Genomic DNA, 11,062 nt, shown 5'->3' with positions numbered 1-11,062 from the left:
GTAAGAGTACAAACAACAAAGTTACAGTTATACAGTCATTAGTAGGAGGAGATGGGTGATGGGAACAGTGAGATTAGCCGCCCCGAGTCTGCAGAGAGGGGTGGCATACAAATCCAATAAATAATAATAATAATTAATAGTAATGCAGTCTTAATAAATAGTTTGACAGTGTTGAAGGAAGCATTTGTTTAGCAAATAAGTCTTCGGAGAGGGGCAAGTCTAGTAGTAGTAGTAGTAGTAGTAATAATAATAATAATAATAATAATAATTATTATTATTATTATTATTATTATTATTATTATTATTAAATAATGTGATGGCATTCAGGAAAAAGCTGTTCTTGTGTCTAGTTGTCTTAGCGTGCAGTGCTCTATACAGTCATTTGAGGATAGGAGTTGTAACAGTTTAGATCCAGGATGTGAGGAGTCAGTAAATATTTTCACAGCCACAATATACAGGTCCTTAATGGAAGGCAAGTTGGTAGCAACTGTTTTTTCCACAAATGTGGAAATGTGGGTTGCAGAATCTTTAGATCTTTTATAAGTAACTGTAAATAAACAAGGACAATCTTTAGGAAAATACAGGCAAGAAAGCATATTTCGTGTTAATCGTGGTTGAGGTAAATAATCCTGGACTTTTCAAATGGGTATGGATATTTGGCTAATACTTCCTTCAGTCAACTAATTCCCTTGAATGTTCTTATTTTGTTTCATGATGACAGCTAGGAAAGGCTTGATCTGTATTATTTTTAATTAAGGATTTTGTCAAAGCGTTGCAAAAAGACCATGCTTAGAGAAAGTTCATAAAACAAACATCCTTTCCCAAAACTGCACCAGGGAAAGGCAGATGTACAGTACCTTCCTGAAAAGGGATGCTATTAGAAGCTTTGTGAGTACAGTGATACCTCGTCTTACAAACGCCTCGTCATACAAACTTTTCGAGATACAAACCCAGGGTTTAAGATTTTTTTGCTTCTTCTTACAAACTATTTTCACCTTACAAACCCACCGCCGCCGCTGGGATGCCCTGCCTCCGGACTTCCGTTGCCAGTGAAGCACCCATTTTTGCGCTGCTGGGATTCCCTTGAGTCTCCCCTCCATGGGAAACCCCACCTCTGGACTGCTGTGTTTTTGTGATGCTGCAGGGGAATCCCAGCAGGAAGTCTGGAGGTGGGGTTTCCCAGCAAGGGGAGCCTCAGTGAAATTGCAGCATCGCAAAAACACAGAGGTCCGGAGGTGGGGTTTCGAGGACTTCAGTGTTTTTGCGATGCTGAGGTGGGTTTCCCATGGAGGGGAGCCTCAGGGGAATCCCAGCAGTGCAAAAACAGGCGCTTCGGATGGCAAAAGGGGTGAATTTTGGGCTTGCACGCATTAATCGCTTTTCCATTGATTCCTATGGGAAACATTGTTTCATCTTACAAACTTTTCACCTTAAGAACCTCGTCCCAGAACCAATTAAGTTTGTAAGACAAGGTATCACTGTACTGTATTCTTTTTCTCTTTCCAACTGAAACATTGCACGGCGCTACTTTTTACTCCCCCCTGCTTCCAGTTTTTAATGATTAACTCATATCTGATATTTTTTCTAAAAAAAATAAATACAGTGTTCAGTCTGAATCCTGAGCCTGCATAATGATTGGGAGCCAATATTTGCTTATCCGCTCTTGAAATCTGACTCAGAGCAAGTAGATACAAATTATTGTTTTGAAGAGCAAGCCAGATACTCTGTGCTGGTTTACTGAAATGGCTTAGTCAATTTCATTCATACTGGCTGAATTTTCTCTGCTTAATCAGAAAAACAGAAAAATCAGAACTCCGCCTCTATGTTGGTTGAGACAGGCATGATTCCCTTGGGTACCATTTGTTAGGGGTCAAGGGAACCGCCTTCTACCGCACGAATCCCAGTGGCCGATAAGGTCCCACAGAGTTGGCCTTCTCTGGGTCCCGTTGACCAAACAATGTCGTTTGGCGGGCCCCAGGGGAAGAGCCTTCTCTGTGGCGGCCCCAGCCCTCTGGAATCAACTCCCCCAGAGATTAGAACGGCCCCCACCCCCCTTGTCTTTCGCAAATTACTCAAGACCCACCTTTGTCGCCAGGCATGGGGGAGTTAGGATATTCCTTCCCCATGGCCTTTACAAGTTATGTATGGTATGTTTGTGTGTATGTTTGGTTTTTATAATAAGGGTTTTTAGTTGTTTTATTAAATTGGATTGTTACATGTTGTTTTTTATCATTGTTGTTAGCCGCCCCGAGTCTGCGGAGAAGGGCGGCATACAAATCCAATAAATGAATGAATGAATGAATGAATGAATGGGCTTTGCTCTCTCTTTTTGCTCAAGATCCCCATGTACAATTGGTGGGCCACTGTGTGACACAGAATGCTGGACTTGATGGCTTTGGCCCAATTCAGCATGGCTCTTCTTATGTTCTTATGTAACAGAATATCTAAAGACAATGTATCAGCGGTCAAAAGCAAGCAAGAAGACAAACAAAAATGTAACTATGATAAGAGGAATTCAGGAAATTTTGGAAGATGAGCTCTCCTGCAGAAATGAATAACAGCTAAATCCACAAAAGTTAAGTCTAAGCAATAGCGGTACATTTTTTCACACCTCAGCTATTATTTACAAACTACAATAGTCACTCTAAAGACAGATTTAAACATTTTGCTTGCAAATGCAACCACTACCTCTGACTTCCTGCATTGCCCCAAAACTAGTGTTTCCCACTATCTGATAGAAGAAAGGATGATGTCTGATTTCTCTTCTGTACTTTATTGCCATGGCATGAAATGCTACGTTGTAATTAGCAGGAATGTCCCATCCCCTCTGGTCCTGCTCAAGTCATCCACAGCCATTTTAACTTAAGCTATTAAGCTTAATTCCCCTCTCAGAATCTTCCTAGGGTTAAATGCACAACTGTTCATTTCCCTGAAGAGTCCATTTACTTTTATTAAATTGGAAGATTTCACACAATCCAATAAAGGGTCCTTTATTAAAGCTCATTATTCATGCTGATAGTTATGCATTATCAAAATAAGTCCTTTGGTTTTATTAATACTTACTGTATATCTACTTTGGGGAAAGCACTTCTTCCAATAGACCAGGGGTCTCCAAAATGTGTGGATTTTAACTCCCAGAATTCCTAAGCAAGCTTTGCTGGCTGAAGAATTCTGGGGATTGAAGTCCACATGTCTTAAAGTTGCCAAGGTTGGAGACCCCTGGAATAGACTGCTGAAATGTTTTGACTTAGCTAGGTAGGTTGTTCCTCTCCGCAGTCTTAGCAAAATGGAGTGATACTTTTTCTCAGTCTTACATAGCTATTTGGGAGTTGGAATGAAATTGATAACAGAAATTTATATTATTTTTATTTCCCTCAAGTTCTCCACTTTGCTGCTTTAAAAAAAACCTGATTCCCCAGTTTAAAAAGAAAAGCAGCAAAGTGGAGAACTTGAGAGAAATAAAAATAATAAGGAAAAAAAATTATGTCCAGTTTTGAACTGGGGATCTTTTGCACATGAAACAAATGGAGGAACCTCTCTTTGCCAGGGCATAACTTGGTGCAACTGGAATAATTGTAAGAAAATAACTTTTGTTTGGAAACAGTTTGCTCTACATGTACATCGTGATACCGTTTGTTTTTAAACAGCATTACATTTTCCAAGGAAGGAAGGAAGGAAGGAAGGAAGGAAGGAAAATGAAAAAGAATGAAAAAGAAAGAAAAATCAAAGGAAAGAAAGGAAGAAAAAGAAAGAAAGAAGGGAACAAAGAGAAAAGAGGAAGGGAAGGAAAGAAGGGAAGGAAGGAAAGGGAAGGGAAGCAAAGGAAGATGGAAGATTTCTGCAAGTCCCATGCATGCAAAAGAAAGTGATAGCTTTCCAGGTGTACAAAGAGAATCCACCATTGAGAGCGACATTAATAATGGTCAGAATATCATTTTTATGCTAAATATGGAGAAAGTGAAATATGGAAAGAGATTCCTTAACACCAATTTCATTTTCAGCTATTTTGTCCCTGAGGGTCAGCAAAGAAAGGAGCTACAATCGCTCCGCCCAGAATAGAAGTCTCCATAGTAAAAAAAAGTGGGACATTTTTCAAAGGCCCCAGGACGTAGGACAAAATCATCAAAAAGTGGGACTGTTCCCACCAAAAGCGTGACGTCTGGTCACCTCATGCACAGCATCTCTCCATATACTAAAGTTCTACTCAGTTCCACAGGAAGCATCCCTCTGTTGCCAGGCATAACAGCACCTTGGTGATACACTACCTGATAGTCCTAGATTTATGACCATTCATTTAATGACAGGTTGGAGTTAGGATGGTGCTGGAAAAAGCTGCAGCATCCCCTGCGATTGGACTTTGGGCACAATTGCAGTAAAAATGGCCATAAAATTGGATTCAGTCGTGTGATGTTTGCTTAACAAACAACATTGCTTAGCCCCTGAGTAAGTCCCAATTGTGACTGTAAATCAGCAATTACCTGTATGGCGTTAAAAGTTAAAAATTCAAATAATGCAATGCAAACCAACAAGACAAATAATACAGTTATTTAAGGCAGTACAGCTGTCTTTTCAGTAAATATATATGTGAAAAGATACACATTTGTGGAAGAAAAAAAATCGAACCTTAGGGGGCACTCTTTACCATCTAGTTGAGAAGGATGGCTAACTTTCAAGTTACAGTGAATTACAAAATGCTTGAAAAAGAATGATCCCAAAAATGCAATTTTCTATCAGGGAGAAAAGCTTCAGGCATATTGCTGATATAGAATAGAAGAGAAGAGAATAGAAGAATAGAATAGAAGAATAGAATAGAATAGAATGTTTTATTGGCCAAGTGTGATTGGACACATAAGGAATTTGTCTGGGTGCATATGCTCTCAGTATACATAAAAGAAAAGAGACATTTGTCAAGAATCATGAGGTACAACAATGATTGTCATAGGGTACAAATAAGCAATCGAGAAACTATTAATATAAATTGTAAGGATACAAGCAACAAGTTACAGTCATACAGTCATAAGTGGGTGGAGATAGGTGATAGGAACGATGAGAAGACTAATAGTAATAGCCTTAGCAAATAGTTTGACAGTAGTGAGGGGATTATTTGTTTAGCAGAGTAATGGCGTTTGGGGGAAAAACTGTTCTTGTGACTAATTGGCTTGGTGTGCAGTGCTTTATAGCATCATTTTGAGGGTAGGAGTTGAAACAATTTATGTCCAGGATGCAAGGGGTCAGTAAATATTTTCATGGCCTTCTTTTTGACTTGCGCAGTATACAGGTCCTCAATGAAAGGCAGATTGGCAGTACAGTAATTGTTTTTTCTGCAGTTCTGATTATCCTCTGAAGTCTGTGTCTGTCTTGTTTGGTTGCATAACTGAACCAGACAATTATTTATTTATTTATTTATTTTATTTATTACTTAGATTTGTATGCCGCCCCTCTCCGAAGACTCGGGGCGGCTCACAACATGTAAAAAACAAATCATAAGCAATCAGACAAATTTAAAATATTTAAATATTTAAAAGACCCCATATGCTAACAGTCACACACACAGACATACCATGCATAAATTAAACGTGCCCAGGGGGAGATGTTTCAGTTCCCCCATGCCTGACGGCAAAGGTGGGTTTTAAGGAGTTTACGGAAGGCAGGAAGAGTAGGGGCAGTTCTAATCTCCGGGGGGAGTTGGTTCCAGAGAGTCGGTGCCGCCACAGAGAAGGCTCTTCCCCTGGGGCCCGCCAACCGACATTGTTTAGTTGACGGGACCCGGAGAAGGCCCACTCTGTGGGACCTAATCGGTCGCTGGGATTCGTGCGGCAGGAGGCGGTCTCGGAGATATTCTGGTCCGATGCCATGAAGGGCTTTAAAGGTCATAACCAACACTTTGAATTGTGACCGGAAATTGATCGGCAACCAATGCAGACTGCGGAGTGATGGTGAAACATGGGCATACCTAGGTAGGCCCATGACTGCTCTCGCAGCTGCATTTTGCACGATCTGAAGTTTCCGAACACTTTTCAAAGGTAGCCCCATGTAGAGAGCATTACAGTAGTCGAACCTCGAGGTGATGAGGGCATGAGTGACTGTGAGCAATGAGTCCCGGTCCAGATAGGGCCGCAACTGGTGCACCAGGCGAACCTGGGCAAACGCCCCCCTCGCCACAGCTGAAAGATGTTGTTCTAATGCGAGCTGTGGATCGAGGAGGACGCCCAAGTTGCGGACCCTCTCTGAGGGGGTCAATAATTCCCCCCCCAGGGTGATGGACGGACAGATGGGATTGTCCTTGGGAGGCAGAACCCACAGATTTAATGATTCTTCTGTAGAACTGTATCAGCAGCTCCTTGTATCAGTAGCAATCCTTCTAAACATGATTGGAACAAAGTCCCATTTGAAAATAAGATTTTAATTTGTTGTATCTTAAAATTTCAGTGTCACTAGATTAAGGCTTTGAGGAATAAAACAGAACTGAACCAGTGTGCCAGCATCTCAGTAAGTGAAGCATCACACACTATTGTGGTTTCCAAATTGGGGCTACAAAAATCCTGATTATTATGAGGTAGCAAGAAAGAATTATGCATATCCTAGTAGCCACTCAGGGATTTTATGCATTCCGGTAGCTCAAATTTGGTTGCTCTAATTAATACAGTACTGTCTTTCATGGAACAGAGAGTGCTGTAGTTATATTAAAAGGCAATAAATTTCATGTTGAAATCTCATACGTTGTGATATATTGACTTTGTCAGTGCTTAAGGTGATCAAATGTGATAAGTTCTGAATGTTACCATACTGTTCAATGGTTAGTTGAAAATTAATTCCAGAACATGATAAATGTCAGTTCACGATACTTGATTAGAAAACTCACAATGCAAAAATATCATTGAAGCAGAGAGTTTTCAAAATTCCTAATAAAAGAGCAGGGTTTTTGTTTTTTTAAAGAACATATTTAATGATTCAAGGGTTGGGGTGGAGAGGCAAGGATCTGCATTTAGTGTTTTCATTGTACAAAGTTGTCTATGCATATAAATTGGGCATGACATTTTAAATTATATGTGAGACATTCTGCCAGTGTATTTCAGTCTTATTTTTAAAAATACAACCAAACAAAACATATTGAAAAGAAACTGAATTAACATGGATGACACTACTCTATCATAACACTATGACATTACTCAGGACTATGATGTATATGGAAAACATAATATGTAACCTATGACCAAGTTTCTGAATGAATTCTGACTTCTGCAAATGCAAAATGGCAGCTCCTTTAAAGGTTGGATATTATAATAAAGCTAGTATTTTTGTTAATGGAACAAAATATGGTATAATTGTGTGCATGGAAAATTGTGGTTACATGCAGATGGCCTTTTTCATCTGGCCCATTATGTCAGCAAAGCAATTGTCACATACTAGTGCCACGGTAAAAATAATTGTCAACTAGTATGTATTTCATATACAAAAGAGGCAAGCAAGGAAAAATAATGAGTGGCGACCATTAACAAAAGATGGTTGGGCATTCAAAATGTTAATGGTCTTTTCTTTATCACACAATACTAGGAAGAGGGGGAACTCCCTAAATTCATAGGTAAGAAAGTAAGGACAAATAAAGGGAAATATTTCTGCGCCCAGAGAGTCATTGGTTTATGGAATTCACTTCCAGAAGAGGTCACGACAGCTGTCAGCCTGGATAGCTTCAAGGCAGGATTAGACAGATTCATGGATGCCAAGTGTATCAGTGGTTATTGAAACAGATGTCCAAGTGCCGCCTCTATGTTGGATGAGGCAGGCAGGATTCCCTTGGGTACTATTTATTGGGTGGTCAAGGGAAAGGGAGGGTTTTGCCTTCTCTTTCTGCTCAAGATCCCCATGGACAATTGGTGGGCCACTCTGTGACACAAAATGCTGGATTCGATGGGCTTTGGCCCAATTCAGCATGTCTCTTCTTATGTTCTTAATGCATTTGGAGAGTCATATTAGATACAGATGAGCTAATCTTTTCAATCTGGGCATCCTGCCAGAAACATGACTTTAATTTCTTGTGTTCCCCAATTAGCAAAGCAATTATTGGAAATTCTACAAGTTGAAGTTCATCCTTGTAGAACAAAGGTGGTGAACAATGGCTTCTTTAGGACTTGTGGACTTAAATTCCCAGAATTCCTGAGCCAGACAAAAATTCTGGAAGTTCAAATGCAAAAGGGCCATCATTCCCCACCCCTGATCTAGAGAATAATTATCTATCTGGCCTGCTTGACCATTGATTTGAGGTGGAAAAGGCTTATACCGTATTTTTCAGAGTATAAGATGTACCAGAGTATAAGACACACCTTAGTTTTTGGGGAGGAAAATAGGGAAAAGAATCTGCTCACCAGATCGGCCGAGCATCCTTAGCTTGGTCAGCTTCAGCTAGTTAGGGCTTTAAAAAAATATTATTCAGAGAGAGTAACAATGAAAGAGCTTGCAAGCCAGCAAGAGCTGGGAACATCATTAGCCGCTGGAAAGAAACATTCGGAGCAAGTAGAGCAATGGGGAAAAAAACTGCAAAGACTTAGGGCTTGGAAAACATTCTTTGCAGAGAGTAACAATGAAAGAGCCTGCAAGGTAAGAGCTGGGAAGATCATTAGAGCTAGTTAGGGCTGAAAAAAAAGCTACATTCAGAGTATAAGATGCATCCAAATTATTAGGGAGGAAAAAGGAGTGTCTTATACTCCAAAAAATACAATAATTGAAGGAAATGGAATAATGCTCTAGCTTTATCTACTTGCTGAATCTTTAGAGGGTTCTTTTTTGCTTAAAATTAATGTAAAAATAGCTCTTGTCTGTGAACAAGCATTATAAGGTTTATAATATGCTAAAGTTTACTAATATGCTGACATAAATTTTTTTTGTCATTTCAAAAATAAAATATCAGCCCTACTCTGAAAGTAAGCCATCTCAACATGTAAATTGGGAGCTCCCTAAATGGGGCCCATTATCACTCACAAAATATGAATATCTGAAGGGGAGTGATTTTATTTTATTTATTTCCCTTTATTATTTTCTCTTAATAATTACAAACACCCTTCACAACTTTATTTTCTGGATAGATAATAAAGATGTCTACACAGCGAAGGAATCGATTGGTTGTATCCTATCTAGTGGAGCCATCTCTTTTGTAAGTGATTGTGTATGCAAGGATAAGGATCTAACAAAATTAACGTTTTTGGTATAAAAGAATGGGTACCGGCTATCCATTCTCTAATCTCTTCCCAATGATAAACTATATAATATGGAAGAAGCATTTTATTATGTAAGAAGAAACACACTGCGTTGGGCTTTGTGTATCAAAGGCTTTGTAAGCTTTGGCTTTTCATGACTTCTTTTGAATGCCACAGATTTGAAAGAAGCAGTAGAAAATTCAAGTTTTATTTTGGATCCAGATCTGGACTGGGGAGTAGGGAAGAAATGGTTTGGGGGCTTTGGGACTCAAAAATGCAATCAAGCTTTATGATTTAATGTTTGCAGAGACTGGAAATGAGGTCTTATCAAGGTATTTGTACAAAAAGAGACCAGTCTCTTAAATATTCATTTTCTTTAGCCTCAATTCAAAGGCATGCTTCTCAAATATAACTTATCCTGATTAAACATTTACTCCTAGTGCGTCAGAGGATTCCTGTCAGCCCCCATCTCCTCCTTTGACATTTCCAACATTTTCTCTACAAGATATTTAAGGAAAGAGAGAGTTTGAAATCCTAAGTGACAAAGGGGATAGCAGGGGCCCTTTCAGCAACAGAGAAAGAATTTTTATGTGTTAAAAAGTAAGGAGGATAAGGAAGGTTACAAATGGAAGGTGATGCAGTCTGCATTGTGAAATTCCATAATGGAGTCCGGTGGAAGATCTCATTTTCAAGCAATCCCAGTTTAGAGAATTATACAAGTTTAGCAACTGAGAGAGTAAACTGAACTATTGCCAAGTCTTCCTTTCAAGAGAGTCAGGTTATGAATGCACCATATTTAACTTCTCCATTTTGCATTAAAAACCCATTTGATGTAAAAAGCCAGTTTAAGGTATGATTTACTCTAATTCCATGATATACTGTACAGTAATCTGAAGTGAGGTTGCACTCCATGAAGACCACATTGGGTTCCATTACAAAAGGGAGCAGCCCTCCCCCCAAAATAGATTTTAACATGGAATGAAAGGGAAATTATATGAATCGTTAATATTCTTTTAATTATTTAACACACACTCTAATAGGTATCCTTTGTATCTCAATTGAGTCTCAAAAGTAAAGTAAAATTCAAAGCATGAAGTACCCTGAATAGTACTTGTTCTTGATTGATCCTATTTTTGTGATAAGGTACCACCTACGTAAAAGGAAGTGAAAGTACATTATTACACTGAATGTTTAGTATGATTGTTGAATGAATTGTAATGATAGTTTTTAATTAGAATTTTTAAGACTGTTTTTAATGTACAGTACTATTAATTGGATTGTTATTACTGGGTTTTTTTCCTGTTTTTTTGTACATGCTGTGAGCCGCCCCGAGTCCTCGGAGAGGGGCAGCATACAAATCCAATTAAATCTAAATCTAAATCTACACTTTCAGGGGTCATGAATTTTGGCTATGAAACAGCAAATAAGGAAGAGAGTACAGTATCAATTAATGAAGAAGAGTAACTCTGGATTTAGAAAGATAAAGTGGGTGGAACTTTGCAACCAGCTGAGAGCTTTCTTATCTGAAACTTCCTGAAGTTGTGAAGAATTTCTGAACTGAAGATGTAAGTGCTTTTAAGATAACCTGCGAAAGAGTGCTGAACTATCTTGCCAGTGCAGTAACTTCAGCTGCAAAAGTACTAGAGGAAGAAAAATATCACAAAGAAGGAGATGGAAGGAAGAATATATTGTCTGTAAAAGAAAGCAAAGATGAAGAGTTATGTATAAAAGTTGCCTTATTGTATGAAGGGTGGTTCACACTGAGGTAATATTTCAAAATCTTTGTGGATAAAATATCTTTTACTAAATCAAGAGGTGAATCCATAATTTCAATACTGCTGAGTCCATGCAAAAAATAGTCAAGAGTGAAA

This window comes from Erythrolamprus reginae, chromosome 1, assembly GCF_031021105.1.
Source record: "Erythrolamprus reginae isolate rEryReg1 chromosome 1, rEryReg1.hap1, whole genome shotgun sequence".
Lineage (NCBI taxonomy): Eukaryota > Metazoa > Chordata > Lepidosauria > Squamata > Dipsadidae > Erythrolamprus > Erythrolamprus reginae.
The sequence above is the reverse complement of the archived record's forward strand: the minus strand, read 5'-3'. Positions refer to the sequence as shown.